Here is a 17,814-nt window from a genome sequence, read left to right on the forward strand (position 1 = left end):
TATTTTGTTTAAATTTATATTTCAGTGTCTAGAGCTTTTGAAATCTGTGTGCCTGGAATACAGTATCCATCAAGAATTTTAATCCAATGAATATCACTTTATCTTCAGTAGTAGCACATGCATTATTTCCCCATTTCAGGAATCTGAGATTGATCAGAGTTAAGTATATTTCCAAGAAGGTGGGAGAAAATCCAGGCTCAAAACTCAGGCCTGTCTGATTTCAGAGCTCATTTGTTAAACCAACATTTAATTCTTGTTTACCGTAGCATTTAAGCAACCACCCTAATGAACCCTGAGTAAGTTCAGCCTCTGCTTTCCACAAGTCCTCCAGAAGTTTCCATGCCCTGCCAGTTTCATCACACCCGACAGGTTTTGGTCCTGTTGTATTCAAATCTTAGCTACCCTTAGAATCATCACATCCAGCACCTTTGCCAGAATCTGATACACAGTATCTAAGGTAGACACTCCTTTGAATTCCTCACTAGAACTCACCCCAGTTTCAAACTTTGACGCAAACAATTTGCATGTTAAATTGTCAAGTGTGATAATCTGATTTTTTAAATGTCTCCCACAGTGTCTAATCAAGTGCTAAACACTCAGAAGAGTTTTGATGTTTTCTCAACCACATCATATTAAATTTGACATCGCCTCTTTCAACTTGAGCTTTCTCTCACCAGCAGGAGAGGAGATTTAGTAGAAAATAAGGTCTCCAGCTTGGGAAAATGCTTCAAAGCAGAGAATGGTTTGGACCAGTCCAAAGGAGCAGAGCTCCTCGTGTCTGGATGGAGGTTGAGAGAAGCAGTGGGTCAGGGTGGGGGGCGCTTCCTGGTGCTCCGGGAATGACTCTCCAACCCCAGCACACAGATTCCCCTGGAATTTACCACCCCAGAACTGTGAGCAAGAATCCAAAGGGTGCTAATGACATAGTGAAAACACAGTGGATCCTGTCACTACAGTCTTCACCATGGATTTTGTGCTACTGAGAAAAAGGCAGGAGAGCTGTCCTTGCAGAGATATGTTGGGAAGTATTTCTGGTGCATTCATCATCAAATGGAATTCTATATGCCAGAGCCTGAAAGCCTACCTCTACTGTTTTTTCCTCTCCCTTTAAAGCTGGCAGAATTGCAAGCTGAGATAACAACAAGGTATTTTTAGCTGTTTATATTGATTTTTTTCATCCTTGGAAGCTACTATAACCTATTATAACCCCTAAACAACAAATGAAAAAAAACAGCTGCGGTAAAATCTCATTTAAAGCAGCAGCATAATGATATTAGAATAATAACATGTTAAGAAGTATCAAAGGTTGCAATACTTAGATATTCTGGCATAAAAAAATCTCTTTTGAATGTTTTTCTCTTTGAGCAATGCCTTTTGACTATGTGCCTAATAGCAAAACTATTAGGTAAGTGAAATATTGAAGGTGCAGTGGACTTATATACTGGCAAAGTACCATACACTGCAGGAGGGGGAGAGTTGGGATTAGAAAGTGCCACTGGAGAAACACCAGAAATGTGAAAATATGTATCTTCACAACCACACTCTTGTGCTATCTAGACTCCCCATCTCCATCAGTAACACCATCATGTGTGGGTTGGACAGACTTGCTCTCCATTTGTGCTGCCCTAGACTTGTGCAACACAAGGAAGTAGCTACAGTGTATGACTTTGCTGAATCTATTGAAAATACCGAACACTGACAACATCTCCTTTTCTTATCAATGACATCTGACAGCAATGCTCTCCACGTGTTCAGCCTGGAATACTGTGTCATCCTGTACCTGGCTTTCCCTGCCTTTCTGCATAGGAGGAAATATTTTGTTTTTGAGACTTTTTGTGCCCATAAAATGGACTTGCTGTATTGTTCTTGTGTAAGTGACTCTTGTTATTCTCTCTACCCACTCTCTTGTTTTTTTCCACAGGATGAAGAGTTATTTCAAAATCTTGTGAAATTGGTAAGGTATTAACTGTATATTACTCAGGCTTCTTTCTTCTCTATTTTTCAGAAACCTAGGTTTTGATACACAAATATTTTCAGTTGCTCCATGAACTAATGTAGCCTGTTATGAGGGGGACTAGTGTTTCCTCGGAGAGGTCTGTATCTCAACAGTGATTTTAGAAAATTTGCTTCTGGCAATAGCTCAAGCCATATTCTCCAACTCAGCTTTATTGACAGTAAACAGGCAAATTTGATCTCCATATACCTCACCCCCTGGGTTAATCTATCAATATAAAATCACACTGAATTATCACAGTAGCTGTGAGACGCTCTGGTCCCTCTGATTTTATACATGAGGCTTAGAGAGGTTAGAGATCTTGCTTAAGGTCACATGACATAAATGTCAGTATCACAATTCATACCTATCTGCTGGGTCGCAGGCCATTGCACATTCTACCTTTCCGCAAAGAAGTATTATTCAGGCTGGGGATTTAGCTCAGTGGTTCTGGTGCTTGCCTTGCAAGCACAAGTTCCCGAGTTCAATCCCTGGTACCAAAAAAAAAAAAAAAAGTATTACTCAGCTCCCTGGCAGAGTGGGGAAGTAGAAGGAGAGAGAAAAGGATCAGTTGGTGCTGGTGAGAGTGAGCCAGAAATGACTAATTAAAAGGAACAAAAGGTCACAATGCCAAAAGGAGTGAGAGGGTCTGCCTTGGAAAATACAGGAGGGAGTTGAATGTTTGAAATTTTCCTTGAGAATTTCTAGGGTGTTAAGAAAGGAGGCAATGGAGAGAGAAAGGAGCCCCTGGTCAGACTCTTGTCTGGATCCTTCTGGAGTGTGTGGTCCAGCTTTTCCTTGCGAGCTTTTACCTTGAGGTATGTTGATTCTTCCTTGATGATAGGCATTCTTTTATTCCTACTTTTTGGGGCTCATCAGAATGGGGCACCTCGTAAGTTCTCCATACATTGTTAACTGAGTTAATTCAGATGTTTAAAATGCACCCAGCAAATGGTGAAAGCTCCAAAAACACTGCTTGTTATCGCTATTGTTCAGAACTCAATTGATATGGCAATCGAAAGATTTAATTTTTTTTTTTTTTTTGGTACCGGGGATGGAACTTGGGTCCTTGCGCTTGTGCAGCAGGCGGTGAAACCACTGAGCTGAATCCCCGGCCCGAAAGATTTAATTTTGAGTTCACTTTCATCACAATCTGTGTGTAAATCTCCTAATAAGTCCACATACTGGAATCTAAGATTTGTGTGCAAAATTGGGAGCTATCTTGGACAGCATCACATGAGGCAAAAATGGCTCAAAATCAATGAAAATCAATTGTGTATTTTCCAAGTCAATGAGTGTATGGGTGAGGATAACAGCTTTACTTTTAGGAGATATTCTTACAGTAAAAGTTGTATGTATTTATGATATACAGGATGATGTTTAGAAATAACTATACATTGTGAAACACCTTCATTAAGCTAATTTACATATGGATTACCCTCCACACTTTTTTTCATTTTCTCTCAAAGTCAGTGATACATTAATTATAGCCAGGATGTTGTATAATAGATCTCTTGAGCTTACACCTTCTAACGAAATTTTGTATCTTTTGATTAACATCTTTCAATGGAAATGTTCACTCTATTCTCTGCTTCTACAAGTTTGACCTTTTTCTTTATTTTTATTAGCACTTTTCCAGTGCACAATAATTACATTTTTCATGCTGAGTTGGCACATGTGCACAATATATCTTAGCTGTAAAAGCTTTATTTTCATTTTTTTCTTTGATTCTCTCTTTTTTCCATCCCCTTTTCTTCCCCTCTCTCCTTACCTCTCTATCTCCTGCTCTCTCATCTACTTGGAAAAACTCTTCCTACTTCCTATTTTCTATTTTTTTATCTTCTAATTTTCTCTCTTTCCCTGTGTCTCTTGGTATGTCTCTGTCTCCTCTCTGTATCTCTCTGTCTCTCTCTGTCTCTGTCTCTGTCTCTCTCTCTCTCTCTCAACTATGCAGCATTTGAGCTTGTGTGTCTGATTTATTTCCCTTAATATTATGGTCTCAAGGTGCATCCATTCACCTATGAATGCCTCAAGTTTATCTTTATGGCAGAGTAGTACTCTATTATGTATAAATATCACATTTCCTTTATCTGTTCATCTATTGATGGGCATACAGGCTTTTTTTAAGACTTAGCAGTTATAAATTGTGCTGCTATAAACATAAGTATAGAAGAGGAATAGCTAAGTCAAATGGAATTTCTATTTTTAGTTTTTTGAGGAAGCTCCATGTTGATTTCCAGTGATTATACTTGTTTACATTCCCACTAAGAATGGATAAAAGTTCCTTTTCTTCACATACTCACCACCATTTGTAATTATTTGATTTCATAATGATAGCTGTTCTTTCTGGAGTAGGATGGAATCTCAGTGTTGTTTTAATTTGCATTAAAGTAATACATTTGTGGTCAGCAATGTTGAACATTTTTCATGTGTTTATTGGTCTTTTATATTTATTGTGAGAAGTGTCTATTCATTTTGTTTGCCTATTTTTATTGGGTCTTTATATTTCACCATGTACTAAACTATAATCAAAATGGATCAAAGATCTAAATGTTACATGAGTAACATTTAATCTGCTAGAAAATAGAATAGGTAAAACTCTAGAAGACATAGACATGGGTAAGAACTTTCTGAACAGAACTCCAGTGGCAGAAGAAATAGTACTAAGAATCAACAAATGGGATTATATCAAATTAAAAAGCTTCTGCACAGCAAAGGAAACAACCAACACACTGAAGAGAGAACCTATGGAAAAAGAGGAAAATGCCTGCACACTATACACCTACTAAGAGACTAATATCCAAGATATATAAGGAACTCAAACAATTCAATAACAGCAAAACATAACCACATTCAAAACTTGGCAAAGCACCTGAAGAGACATACAAATGACCAAGTGGTATATGAAAATCTCTCAGTGCAATTAATCATCAGAAGAATGCACATACGATATCACTTCCACCTGTTGGAAGGGCTACTAACAAAAAGAGTAACACTAAAGTGTGGTGAGGATATGGAGAAAATGGAATACTTCCACATGGTTGGTAAGAATGTAAATTAGTACAGCCACTGTAAGAAACAGTTAAGAAGCCCCTCAGAAAACTAAAAATAGAGCTACCATATGACCTGACACTCTGACCATAGAGGATATAGTCAAAAGAAATGAAATTAGTATGTTGAAGAAATGGCTGTTCTCCCATGTTAATTGTAGCAAAACTCAACAACAGTCAAGATATGGAATCAGCCATATTTTTATTTTTAGTTTTTATTTTTCTCTGCTCTAATTATTACAGTACATTTTCACAGCCTAAATGGAAACTTTTTCTGTATGTCACAACATGATCCTAGTTGATATATGTGGAGAAATGCATATGATAATCCTGCTTCAAAAATTAAGTAATGGAGATGAGTCCATGAGGTCAGTGGTTGGGATGAGACTTCAGTTCTGCGACTTTGAAAGCCTTTACCCTTAACCACATCTGCTCCTGCTATTTTAATCTCTGAGCATGGGTTTTACTATGTAAAAACTTCATGACAGTGGAAGTAATTTACTGATGACTCTTCCTCCCCACGGTGTGTAAAAAAAAAACACACAAGTGTGTAGAGTTTAGGAATTATTCATTAAGTGAATGGATTTAACTTTTTCCATTTTTTTTTCTTTTTTTTTGGTACCATGGATCAAACTTGGGAACTTGGGCTTGGGAGGCAGGAGGCAGAACCACTGAGCTAAACCCCTGGCCCGTTTTTTCCCATTTTTTTGTGGAGTTTTGAATCACATGGCAAGCCTTTCAAGATATATTTAAATATTGATTCTGCCATTATCTTTCCTTCCAGCTTTTTGCTATGCTATCTGAAAATTTGATTTAAAAAAACCATCCATATGGACAGTTGGAGATTGGAGAGACAGTACAACATATTGACTTAGAGCATGGATTCTGCAGGTAGATCAGTCTTCTCCAATTCTGTGTGATACTTGGGCAATAACTCAATTTATTTGTTAATTGAAATAAAACAGGGTTTTTTGGGTGATATCATAACAGTTATGGTAGTATAGCATGTATTTTGTACAGTATGTTCATAAGACTCTAAGGAGAGACTTCATGACATATATTGAATTTATGAAGACTTTTTGAAATCCATGGTTCAGTTGATATGTCACAAACATATATATTGTATATAATCTGTCCCAGATGTTTTTCTGGGCTTGATAAAAGAGCTCATTTATTTGTTGTTCTATAATCTATTTTTCTTCCCTTTTTAGAAATATGAGTAAAACTTCTCCATCTCCATTTTCTGTTATCTGTTTGTTTTACATGATGCTACGAAATGCCTTGCAGTTCTTCTGTATCACATCAGCAAGATCTTTGGTTGTTGGGGGATATAATTTGTCTGCGTCTAGGACACTTGAGTGAATGTGCAGTAGAGGCCTTATTTTCTGACACCACATGCGTCCTAGGCTCCAGTACCCTATTAACTGTGTCTGTTCTATGCCTTTCAGCTCGGAAGTCTTTCACTTTGATTGAAGCACATCAGCACTAAGTAGCTCTGATTTTCCCCATCATCTATTCACACACCAGCTGCCACTCTCTCTTCCTTTCGTTGGGCAGCTTTGCTACCATTTAGAACAGCTGAGCAGAAAGGTACCTTCCTATCTCCTGTTCCTTTCCCACCTATCATTACCGCATTTGAAGAAAGCAGTGCTTTTAAAATGTTGATAATGTATTTTTAATTGTTTCTGAAGCTCTCTAGTAAAGAAGCTATACCATTCTTGCTACTAATTCATTTCAAATTTCAGCAACTGTGACTCTCAGGGAGCATTTCCCTGTATCCTCCCTGGTCCTTTGTATTTCCAATGAGAATATGAAGCTCTGTCATAAAGGCAGGGCACATGGGGAGAACCATGTAGCTTACTGTCCAAACACAGACATATGTGAGAGTGAGAAGAACACTATTTCAGTTATATCCAAGGAACAGACTGAGGCTTGTCTGGGAAAATGAAACGTGTATCACCCCTGAGTCTAAGTAGTGGTATTTAGAAGATAGACAGGCTTTTAGACTGGAGAGAAATCTAGGTGCAATAAGCCAGAAGTGTATAGGTGATGGAGTGAGATGGGAGTCTCAGAACCATACATGACAGATTTCTGAACATGATTTCTTTATTCAGATGCTACTGGCTGCCTAAGCTGTGTCACTCTGTGTTCTAGGTGCTGAGGTCACAGAAATCCATCCTGAAAATACCTCACCACCTCTCAGAGTGTGTTTCATGGGGTTTCCCTTTGTCTTCAGATGCTGGAACCTGCTGCGGGGTTGAAGAGCCAAGCCTGAACTTGGCTATTTTGATGAAAGATTCTGCTTTCATAGGTGCTTCTACTAAGGTACCTTCTAGCTGCTCAAATAAACGGCACAGAGGTTCCCATGCCTGGCCTTTTGTTCCTCACACTATACAAGCTCTCTTGTTCAGTTTATTGGGTTTGATGATTAATGAAACCAAATACTGCATGTGTATGTTTTAGGAAGTTAGGGGGAATCAGTTATAATTGTCTCCCCTGTTAAGTTAGGATGTGATTTTGTATCTGTATTAATGTCAAGCAGACCTGAGTTAGAAGCATAGCTCTTCCAGCCCTTAAGCCATGACACTATCTCTGATTTTCAGCTTCTCATTGCAACATGGGTGTGATGATTATGCCTTCATAAAGTTTTTATAAATATTTAGTGAGATATGGCCATAAAACATAAATCTGTATCCACGACCCAACCTGATTTCATCAGAAAACAATAGCCATTGTTGCCATATTACATCTTTGCTGTTTTTTTTCCTTTCTTTCACATCTGGACATAGCTGTCTGGCACTCAGACATCTAGAGATCCTAGGGCTGTTAGAACTTTCTGAAGCCAGACAATCCAACCTTTTATTTACAGATTAAGAGTAGAGAGGTTAGGTGACTTGTTCTAGAAAACACAGCTGGTTAAATTATTGAACTGGAGTTAGAAAACAGTGTCCTGACCCCAAATCTAGTCATCATTCTGACCTCACCAAAGGCCCCTGCAGAGAACTTTTCCTGCTTTAAAATTTAACTTTCAGTAAGGTACCCTCCAGTACCTTATTGACCAAAACTGAACAAGGACTGCAGTGGCTTTTGTTTGTTCAGCAGCCATCAAAAGTTAAATGCCTTAAATGCTCTAATTTCATTAATCAAGATGATGCTGCATGAGACTGAAATAACAGGTGTAAAACATCTTTCATCTACTTCTCATAATCATACTTGAGTAAAAACTGGAATGCACATATTCCCACAGCAGAGACAGGAAATTACACTCCATGGTGGCTATGAGATTACATCTTTCGTATTAATAAAATTGCTCACAGTGCCACAATTCTCTGCCATAATCATACATTCGTCTCCTTTCACCTCTTTTCCTACCTGCTACACTCTGGAGAAGGCATGCAATAAAAACTCCTAATTATTTTCCATTTATTTTTATTCTTTTAACAATTCCTATAGTAAAAAGGGAGTACTGTGGGAGAAGTGGTTGCCATGGAAACCGACCAAGGCTAAACAGTCTCCTACAGCACAGGGTGAGGCAGGAATACAAGAGCAGACACACTGAGGAATGTGAAGTTAGCTGCAGGTCACACCGCTCTCCCAGTTCTATCTGCCTGGTTTTGGGGACCTAGCAGGAGCAGTGTACATCTGTCCATTTGAAGTGACCCTGGCACTATGAGAGGAGGGTGTTATGACATATCTTTGGCTGCGCTTGACACAAGGGATGCATAGATACTGGAGAGTTATAAATTACCTCATGAAGATTTGCCCTGGGCTGGGTACAAAGCAACCTGGGTTGTTAGCTCAAGTACATCTTTCTGCCTACCTGGCACAAGACAATCAGAAGTTGTCAGGTTAAATTCACAAGCTGTTTCTTGCTGGCTAATATTGTGTATGAACACAGCAATTCCATAGAGGGTCTACAGAACAGGTAACAGGTGAAAATGTCATGGAAAGGGATAAACCCATTACTGAAGCACAGTTAACAGAAAGTAATTTATTGGTGGAAAAAAAATATAACAATTGAAAAATGTGACCAGTAATCCTGACATGTCTACTTCACTGGGCTAAGAAATGCCTACCGGATTAGTAGAGCGTGCTTCTGGGTAGGCAAGGAGGCAGTCTTGGGTAACACACATGTTCCCTTGCTCATTCCTCTCTGGTGCTGGCCCCCCTCCTCTCCCCAGCAGACCTGAGCTTCAGCAGCTTTGCTCCCCCATGCTCTTCTGCCATGGTGCTCCTGCCTTGGAGCCAGCTGACAATGGACTGAATTTCTTGAAACTGTGAGCCAAATCACACCTCCCTTCCTTCATGTTGTGAAAGTTGGATATCATATCCTGCAATGTGACTTTCACATCTAGTTAACTGTTTTGTAGGAATAAGTGAAGATGTAATGGGAGTGCAGATATCATTACCCTCAATCCAATGTTGAGGTCCACGCCTGTTCTGTATTTGTGTAGTACAAGTCTGTGAGAAAAGGGTATTTTGCATAATTGGCAGAGTGAACCATGAAGGAGACAGAAATACAATGATAGGGACTTGCTGAAGATAAATCTCTTATCTGTGCCTGGAATCACGTGCACAGTCATCTGAATTACCTGCTGTGGTTTAGTACTGACCTGGGTCCTTTCTAATGGTAGTGTTAGCAGTACATCCAAACATTTCCTCTCTTAATTTTTGCTGCAGACCTAGGACAAAGGCAATGTCATATCTAATTTGCAAATGAAAAGAACTGAGAATCAGTAATGATTAGATGATACGCTTCAGTCAATACAACTATTAAGAGAAAAAATAAGAGTTTTTGTTTGTTTTTAAGTCTACCATTGTATTCTCCATCCATAGATGCAAAAAACATGTCTTAATTCATACCATTTGGATTACTCTTAGGGAAGCTTATAGTTTAAATTTGTGGTCTCTAATGCAGACTTTCTTCTGTGCAGCTGCAGAAATATGTGGAATTCTGGAAGATATCTTCATAAGTTGCTCTAGAGTGATGAAATACAGTGGTACCCCAGTTCATGAACTTATTTCTTTCTACAATTCTGGTCACAAGCCAAATTGGACAAGAACTGAATCAAATTGTCCCATAAGGTCGACATTGCACCTAACCACTGAGTTTGATTTGGTTCTTGTCCAGTTTGGTTTGTGACCAGGAGCATGAAAAGAATTAAGTTTGTGAACTGAGGCACCACTGTACTCACTAAAATATGAAAGGGTTTCTGGGGTCCAGAGCAAACTTCCTTCCTTATCACTCTTTATTTTTGGTACCAGGGATTGAACTCAGGACTTCCGCTTACTAGGCAGGTGGCGGCACCACTGAGCTAAATCCCCAGCCCCCTTATCACTCTTAATGTCTTTATTTGAGGTTATTTTAGTCAGTGGTGTCACCTACATAATATGTCTTATGTAGCGTCAGGAAGCTAGGGAAAGGGAGCGAGGTGAAAGGAGGAAGAACATAATAAAATAATACAATCCTAGAATGTAGAGCTGTAAGAGTTTTATCCCTTCCGTATGCTAATCAACAAAGAAAGACTTAAAGAAATGAACTGGTTTCCCTCAAGTATTATGTTTTGTGGGAAAGAGAAGCCAACTTCATCAAAAATGTTGAGTGGAACATGTGTAATTTCTCACATTCTTTATTATTTGCAGGGGATATAAGAGCAAACAAATTGAATATGTCCTTGAACTCAGGAGACTTACAGTCTAAAGTAGGATAAGGATGATAGCAACTAACTTCAAGTGTGAGGAACACTCAGAGGAGGAGATGCAGAGTGCTCAGGGAGCACACCCTGGGGTAGGTCTGGTTGGGCTCACTTCAGGTGGTCTCTCTGCTGTCATGGAAATATTCTGGCATTCTGCATTCTACAGAGCAGTAGCAACAAGCCACGAGTGACTGTAGAACACTAACTGGGAAACTACTTTTTAAAAAAACATTTAATTTTATTTTAATTAGTATAGTTTTAAACATTCAGCTGTGGCTTTCGTTCCTGTGCTTTGAGTCAGAAATCACTTCCTTGAGTAAATGATGGTTTAAGATAAACTAAATTTAAACAGCAAATGGAAGATATCTAAAACAGAATGAAGGAAGAAAGAAGAATCCAACATTAGTAATGGAAGTTGGGTCTGTTATTATCATTTTAGTAAAAGCTGAGTATGAGCAGGTTAAAGTCTAATGATCTTATATTTGCCTAAGTCAGACTGCAGAATTTAAAATTGTCCAGATTAGAAGGTCAGGCCACTCTTACAAGTATCTCTGGTAACTAGTACTTTTCCACAGATAAGTTAGTATGAGAATTAATATGAATAGTTTGTGTGAGAATAGCTGATGGAAACAGAAGTGAGAAGAAAACAAGCTTAAGAGACAGGGAGTCATGGAGTCGAGAGAGTAATAAAAACATTCTGATCTTCTTTTTTTCCTCTCTTACTCAAGATTCCACAGAATAGTTATATGCTAAGAGGAAAGCCTGATGCTTCACCTACTGCACCCAAATTTCTATCCTACTAGGTTAGAAAAATGTATCTCATAATAAAATTATTCCCATATATCTCCCTGATCATTCAGCACACACTGACTCTAGCTGCTACCCTTTGAAATATTGAGGTTCGGTCTTAGAGTGGCTTTGGCCATAATTGACCAGTTTTGGTTTAGAGGGGACTCTATGATGGTGGAGACTAACTGAAATTTCAAGGTGGCATAATGGGAAGGAACATACATTCTGCCTGTCACCTGTTAGCTATATAACCTCCCAAAGTTGATCGTGCTCTCTGGGTCTCATTTTCCTTATCTAATGCAATGACTGTGGGACAAAGTGGTCTGAAATTTATAAACCCTCTAGTTGTATGTCCAGGGTATGGGCTCATCTGTTGACTCTCCAGAACCCTCTACGTATTTAGGTTAGAGATTAGACATGAGAGGGTCAGATTTGAGGTTGGCCAAAGTGTTTGGAAGTGAAGTGTGGAAGAGTTTAAGCCAAGAGCCCCCTCACCTTGGATGACTTAAAAAAATTCTTTTTCCTTTACAACAATCCCAACTAGGAGTTGGTCAAGGATGGGCTTTTTATCTAGTGACTGGGATTTTCTGACTCTACAGCTACCACAGATGCTCATTGTAGCTGGAAAACAAAATATTTCAAACCACGAGAAGAGCAGACAATTTGGAGTCATCAAGATAAAGATTTGAACCCTGCTCACACAGTTTGTAAACTCCTCACAGCAGCTTATAAACTTTGCGGTCTGACTTTGAATGAGTTAACACAATATCTACGAGCCTTAGTTTCATCTTTAAAGTATAAATAAATATAACTTTGTGGGTTAAATGTGACAGTACATACCAAGGACCTGGCAGTCAGCAAGTTCTCTATAAATAATAATTTCTTTTCATCTCTTCCCCTTGGGCTACTCATCTTAGCATTGCAGGTTTCAGTGACATTTATTTCATGTGCTTCTAAATGTTTAAACTTATAGGAATAATCTATAGGTTTAACCATTTATATATTTTTTTGAAATGCAGAGTTTCTGTAGAAATTAAGCCCAGTCAAAACTAAAAACAAAACAAAAATAAAAGTATTGATTTGCTCAGATGAAAAAGTTCCTGTGCTCCAGGCTCACCATTGCTTGGGTCATTGTGTTTCCTGTTACCGAGGCTGCAAGATTTGTTTACAAGAGGAGCAGATCCTTAACCATTTAAAAAAATAAAATGTGGAGACAGCTTGTATTCTACTATGAAAAAAGTCCCACAAACTCATCTGGGGAAGCTGGATATGATAGACCCTTTAAATTCAGCAGAAACATGTTCATGGAGCTCAGTGAAAAGGGGCTGACTTTTATATTTGGCATAAAGATGAAAATCTCCATTTTTCTAGATCTGCTAAGGAACACAGTGGAGTGAGGTGTGTTTATGGGAGATGTCAGCATAATACAGCAGCAATTTTCTGCTATTGAGCCTTCTGTAGATTTAGTCTTAGAAACATAAAATGGGAAAAACACTTACTGGTTATCTACTAGAGACTTCTGGATTGATAAGTAGGAATTGGAAGTCCCAGGAAGGCATGTGGGTGGATGTTAGATGTAGAGTGACAGCTGAGGTCCAGGCCTTCTTTGAAGATATCCCTCTGTTATGTACTTCACACTGAGAGTAAGTCACTTAGATCTGATCAACAACAAACACACTGGGAATCACAGTCCTCACACTGTGTGCCCGGACTCGGGTTCCCAGACGACGAAGAGGCGGATAGAGTGCTGTCCACATGGCAAATGGAATCACTGTGGAAGGCAGTTTAGCATCTACTCCCAGTAGCTTACATGTGTTACAGCTTAAGATTTAACCACGTTTTTAACTCTATGCCTGCTATTGTTTCTGATTACATCTAGGTACATCCCCACCGCATATCGTAGTCAAAATGTTGGAAACCTCACATGAGGAATGACCTTAGAAATGCCCAGGAAAAGTGAAATATTACATATAGGGAAACTGTGGCTTGAATGAACACAGATTATTCATTGGGCCAGGGACACTAGAACATAACAACATGAAGGCATTTTTAGATAAAGGAAAACTAAAGGTCTTTATCCTCAGCAAATCTGCACTACTAAGAATATTAAAGGAAGTTCTTTGGACTGAAAGGAAATGGTACAGATGGAATCTTGAATCTTCAGAAAGGAACATAGGAAATTGGAATAGTACCTATCTGAATTAAAATTGAAGACAATTTCTTCTGTAAATAATTTAATTTACTCATGACTGTGCAAGTCAAATTTATAACATTATCTTGTTGGAATTATAATCTAGGTATATGTAGCATTGATAATGCTAGCATATAGAACTGGCAGGATGTAGTAAGTGGACCAGAGAATAACAAGATTTCTATATTTTATGTAAAATGGTGCTTTATTAACACAAAGTAGAATATGAAATGTTTAAAGTACATACTCTTAAGTGAAGTAATTTGGACACACATGGTCAAATAGTGCATGGTTTCTCTGGTATGAGAAAATAAAAAGTGTAAATAAAGACCAAAATATATAATAGATATTGTGAAATAGGAAGAAAATGTTCAAATGGGAAGGGGAACTAGGGAGGAAAAGGAGGAAAGGAAGGAAGGGAAAAGGAAAAAAGAGAAAAAATGGAAACTAAGCTTTTATAAATAAGGAGGGAAAGAGGAGCTGAAGGGAGGGGAGGGGAATTGGGATTAAAAGAATCAAAAAGTAAGACTAACTAATAAAATGTATTTGGCTCCAAATACATAGATATTGGCTATTCCTTATATTAACACTAAAGTATAGAGAGGAAAATCTAAAAACTTCAAAATATATATTAAAATTAAATCCTAAAAGTTCAGATAATTCAAAAGCAGATAGGAAAGGAAAGTAACAGAAAACAGAAGACAGCGTGGTAATGATTTAAACATAACAATAGTTACATTAAATATTAATAGTTTGAACACTCCAATGAAAAGTACAATGCTTTAGAACTGATAACAATGTAAGAATTTGTACTGTCTATAGGACAATCATTGTTAAAACGTAAAGTCAGATTGAAGTTAAATAACCTTAAAAAGATATTTGATAAAAAAGTGTAGTAGGTAGTCCCCAGGACGATCCTTGAAGACCCCTCTCTCGTGACATCCTTTCCCTGTGTAATCTCCTGAATGTGGGTTGGAATTACTGACTTGCTTCTGAAAAACAGTATGTGGCACAAATGATGAGAATACACTTCTAAAAGGAGATTGTAAAAACATATGTAGCTTCCATTATGATATAGCCCCTCTCTCTCTTTTCTCCCATCATTACATACCCCAGGAAGGACAGGTGCCTGCCATAACTTGAAGACATCCAGGAAAGACTGCAAAAAGCCTCCTCTATGTGGTGAGGAGCTGAAGCTCTGAGTTCAACAGGCCATGAGGCCAGAGACTGGGCCTCACCAACATCACCCACGTGGATCTGTGACATGGAAGCTACAGCCAATGACTTTGCTGCAACCTCATGGAACTCCTGGAAGCAGTCATTCAGCTAAACTGCTTCATAATTCCTGATATGAAAAACTAGGAGAAAACAAATGTCTGTTGTTTTAAACTTCTAGGCATTGGAGTAAATTTGCTTCATGATATTTTTAAAATTAACTTTATTGGTACATTTTAGGTATACAATATACTCACACACAATATTTTATAATCATTGCAAAGTAAGGATGAAAAGCCTGGAGTGGCTATATTAACAACATATAAATTAGGAAAAAAGTTATGGATAAAATCAACAAACAAGTATAAGAGAGATAAAGAAAATAATTTCAAACTTTAAAGGGTCAAGAGAAGAGCATAATAATCTCATTTATACCCAAATAAGAGTTTCAAAATATTTGAAGCAAACATTGATGGAATTACAAGAAGAACCATAAAATTATATAATAAAAATGATTTAATACTTCTCATTCAGGGAAAGGAAAAATTATGAGAAAAGAAAAATTGGAAATGAAGTATGTAGATAGGGAAAGGTTTAGGGGTGAAGGGCACACAGGTAATGGGGAAAAATAGCCAAGATACATCATGTACAGGTACAAGCACCCAAAGATAAATCTAAATGTATACCTAAAATGTACCAATAAAAGAATTTAAAAATATACTTCTCCTTCAGCAATATATAGGCTATTTGAAATAATAGTAAAAATGTAGATGATCTGAAAAATATTATTATCCACTGTTATGGTTTAATTATGAAGTGTCTTCCAAAGAATAATCCAAATAAATGAACCCTTAACCAAGCTTACCAAAGGAAAGAGCGAAAAGACTCATATAAGTGAAATTAGAAATGTAAAAAGGCGAAATCAAACTGACACTATCGAAATTCAAAAGATAGTAACTACTTTAGTGTGAAAATTCTATTCTACCAAATTGGAAATTCTTGAAGAAATGGACAGATTCCTAGATGTATACAAATTAGCAAAACTAAACTAAGAAGACATAAAATCACTGAACAATCCTATAACTAGCAATAAAATTGAGGCAGTAATGAAAAAAAAACCCTACTAATTAAGAAAAGTCCAGGACTTAAAGGGCTCACTGCTGAACTCTATAAAAATTGAAGGGTGTTATAATGCCAATATACCTCAACTCATCAATGAAATAGAAAGAGAAAGAGTGCTTTCAAACACATTTTGGTAAGCCAGCATCATTGTGATCCCAAAACTAAACAAAGACAAAACTACAAAAGAAAAAAGAAAACAAACTAGAGGCAAATTTCTAGACATAGATGGAAAAATCCTCAATAAGATATTGGCAAGCAGAATGCAACAAATGAAAAGGATCATATATCATGAACAAGTAGATTTCATTCCACAGTTGCAAGGATGGTTCAACATACAGAGATCAATAAATAGAATTCACCACATAAACAGAAACAAGGACAATAACCACATGATCATAACAATAGATGCAGAAAAAGCTTTTAACAAAATCCAACACCAATTCATGATAAAAAAAAACCATGAAGACATAGATATCAAAGAACCTTATCTGGATCTGATAAAAGCCATTTATGACAAATAAATGGCCAACATCATATTAAATGGGGAAAAACTGTAAGCTTTCCATCTAAAATGAGGAACAAGAAAATAACCACTGTTTCTGATCAATATAACAGTAAAAACATTAGCCAGAGCAATCAGGTAAGAGAAAGAAGTAAAAGGGATATGTATAGGAAAGAAAGAAGTCAAATTATCATTATTTGGAGATGATATGATCCTGTACATAGAAGACCCAAAGAATTCCACTAAAACGTCTTTCAATTAAAAACCAAATTCATAAATGTAACAAGAGATGAAATTAACACATAAAAATCGATAGCATCCTTATTCAACAATAATGAACTAATTGAGAAAGAAATTAGATAAACAATGGTATTCACAATAGCATGGCAAAGAATTGAATACCTAGGAATTAACCTAACCACGGAAGTGAAAGTCATCTATAGCAAAAACTACAGTACTCTGAAAAAGAAGATTGAAGAGATACATCAGAAAATGGAAAGGCATCCTTTGTTCCTGGATAGGCAGAATGAATACTGTCAAAAAGGCCATCCTTCCAAAACTGTTATTTAGGTTGAATGCAATCTTAATCAGAATACCTACAACATTCCTTACAAAATTGTAGGAAACAGTCCTAAAATTCATATGGAACCAGTAGATACCCAAAATACCAAAAACAAACATGGGCAATAAGTGCAACATAGAGGACATTGCAATACCTGACCTCAAGTTATATAACAAAGTTACAGTAAAAAAAAAGGCATGGTATTGGCACAAAAACACACATATGAATCAATGGAACAGAAAGGATGATGCAGAAATAACCCCAGACACATTCAGTTATTTGATCTTTTGCAAAGGGGCCAAAAACTTAAAGTGGAGTAAAGATAGCCTCTTTAGCAAGTGGTGCTGGGAAAACTGTCCATCCACATGCTGAAGAATGAAGCTGGGCCCCTGTCTCTCACTGTGTACTAAAATTAACTCAAAATGGATCAAAGATCTGAGCATTAAAACAGAAATGATGAACCTATGAAGATAAAATTGGTAAAACTCTTCAAGTGATAGACATAGACAAGAACTTTCTAAACAGAACTCCAATTGTTTAAGAAATAACAGCAAGAATCAACACTTGGGGTCATATCAAATTAAAAGGCTTCTACTGGAAACAATAGACAGCTGAAAAGATATAAGAAGTACAAACAGACATAATGCTCTACATAGAAGACCCCAAAATTTCCACCAAAATACTTCTAGATTTA

The 17,814-nt window shown here is 37.3% G+C and overlaps 1 long non-coding RNA gene across 1 annotated transcript; it reads left to right on the forward strand.

The window, feature by feature from the left end:
- Positions 1-2,432: 2,432 nt before the first annotated feature.
- LOC147830254 (uncharacterized) lies at positions 2,433-7,612 on the forward strand. The gene is made up of 4 exons (XR_015440418.1): positions 2,433-2,811; positions 5,828-5,934; positions 6,492-6,633; positions 7,198-7,612. It is a non-coding gene; the product is annotated as an uncharacterized LOC147830254 (long non-coding RNA).
- Positions 7,613-17,814: the final 10,202 nt, after the last annotated feature.

This window comes from Heterocephalus glaber, unplaced genomic scaffold (assembly GCF_053883595.1).
Source record: "Heterocephalus glaber isolate CG9 unplaced genomic scaffold, H.glaber_assembly_v1.0 deba00000281, whole genome shotgun sequence".
NCBI lineage: Eukaryota > Metazoa > Chordata > Mammalia > Rodentia > Bathyergidae > Heterocephalus > Heterocephalus glaber.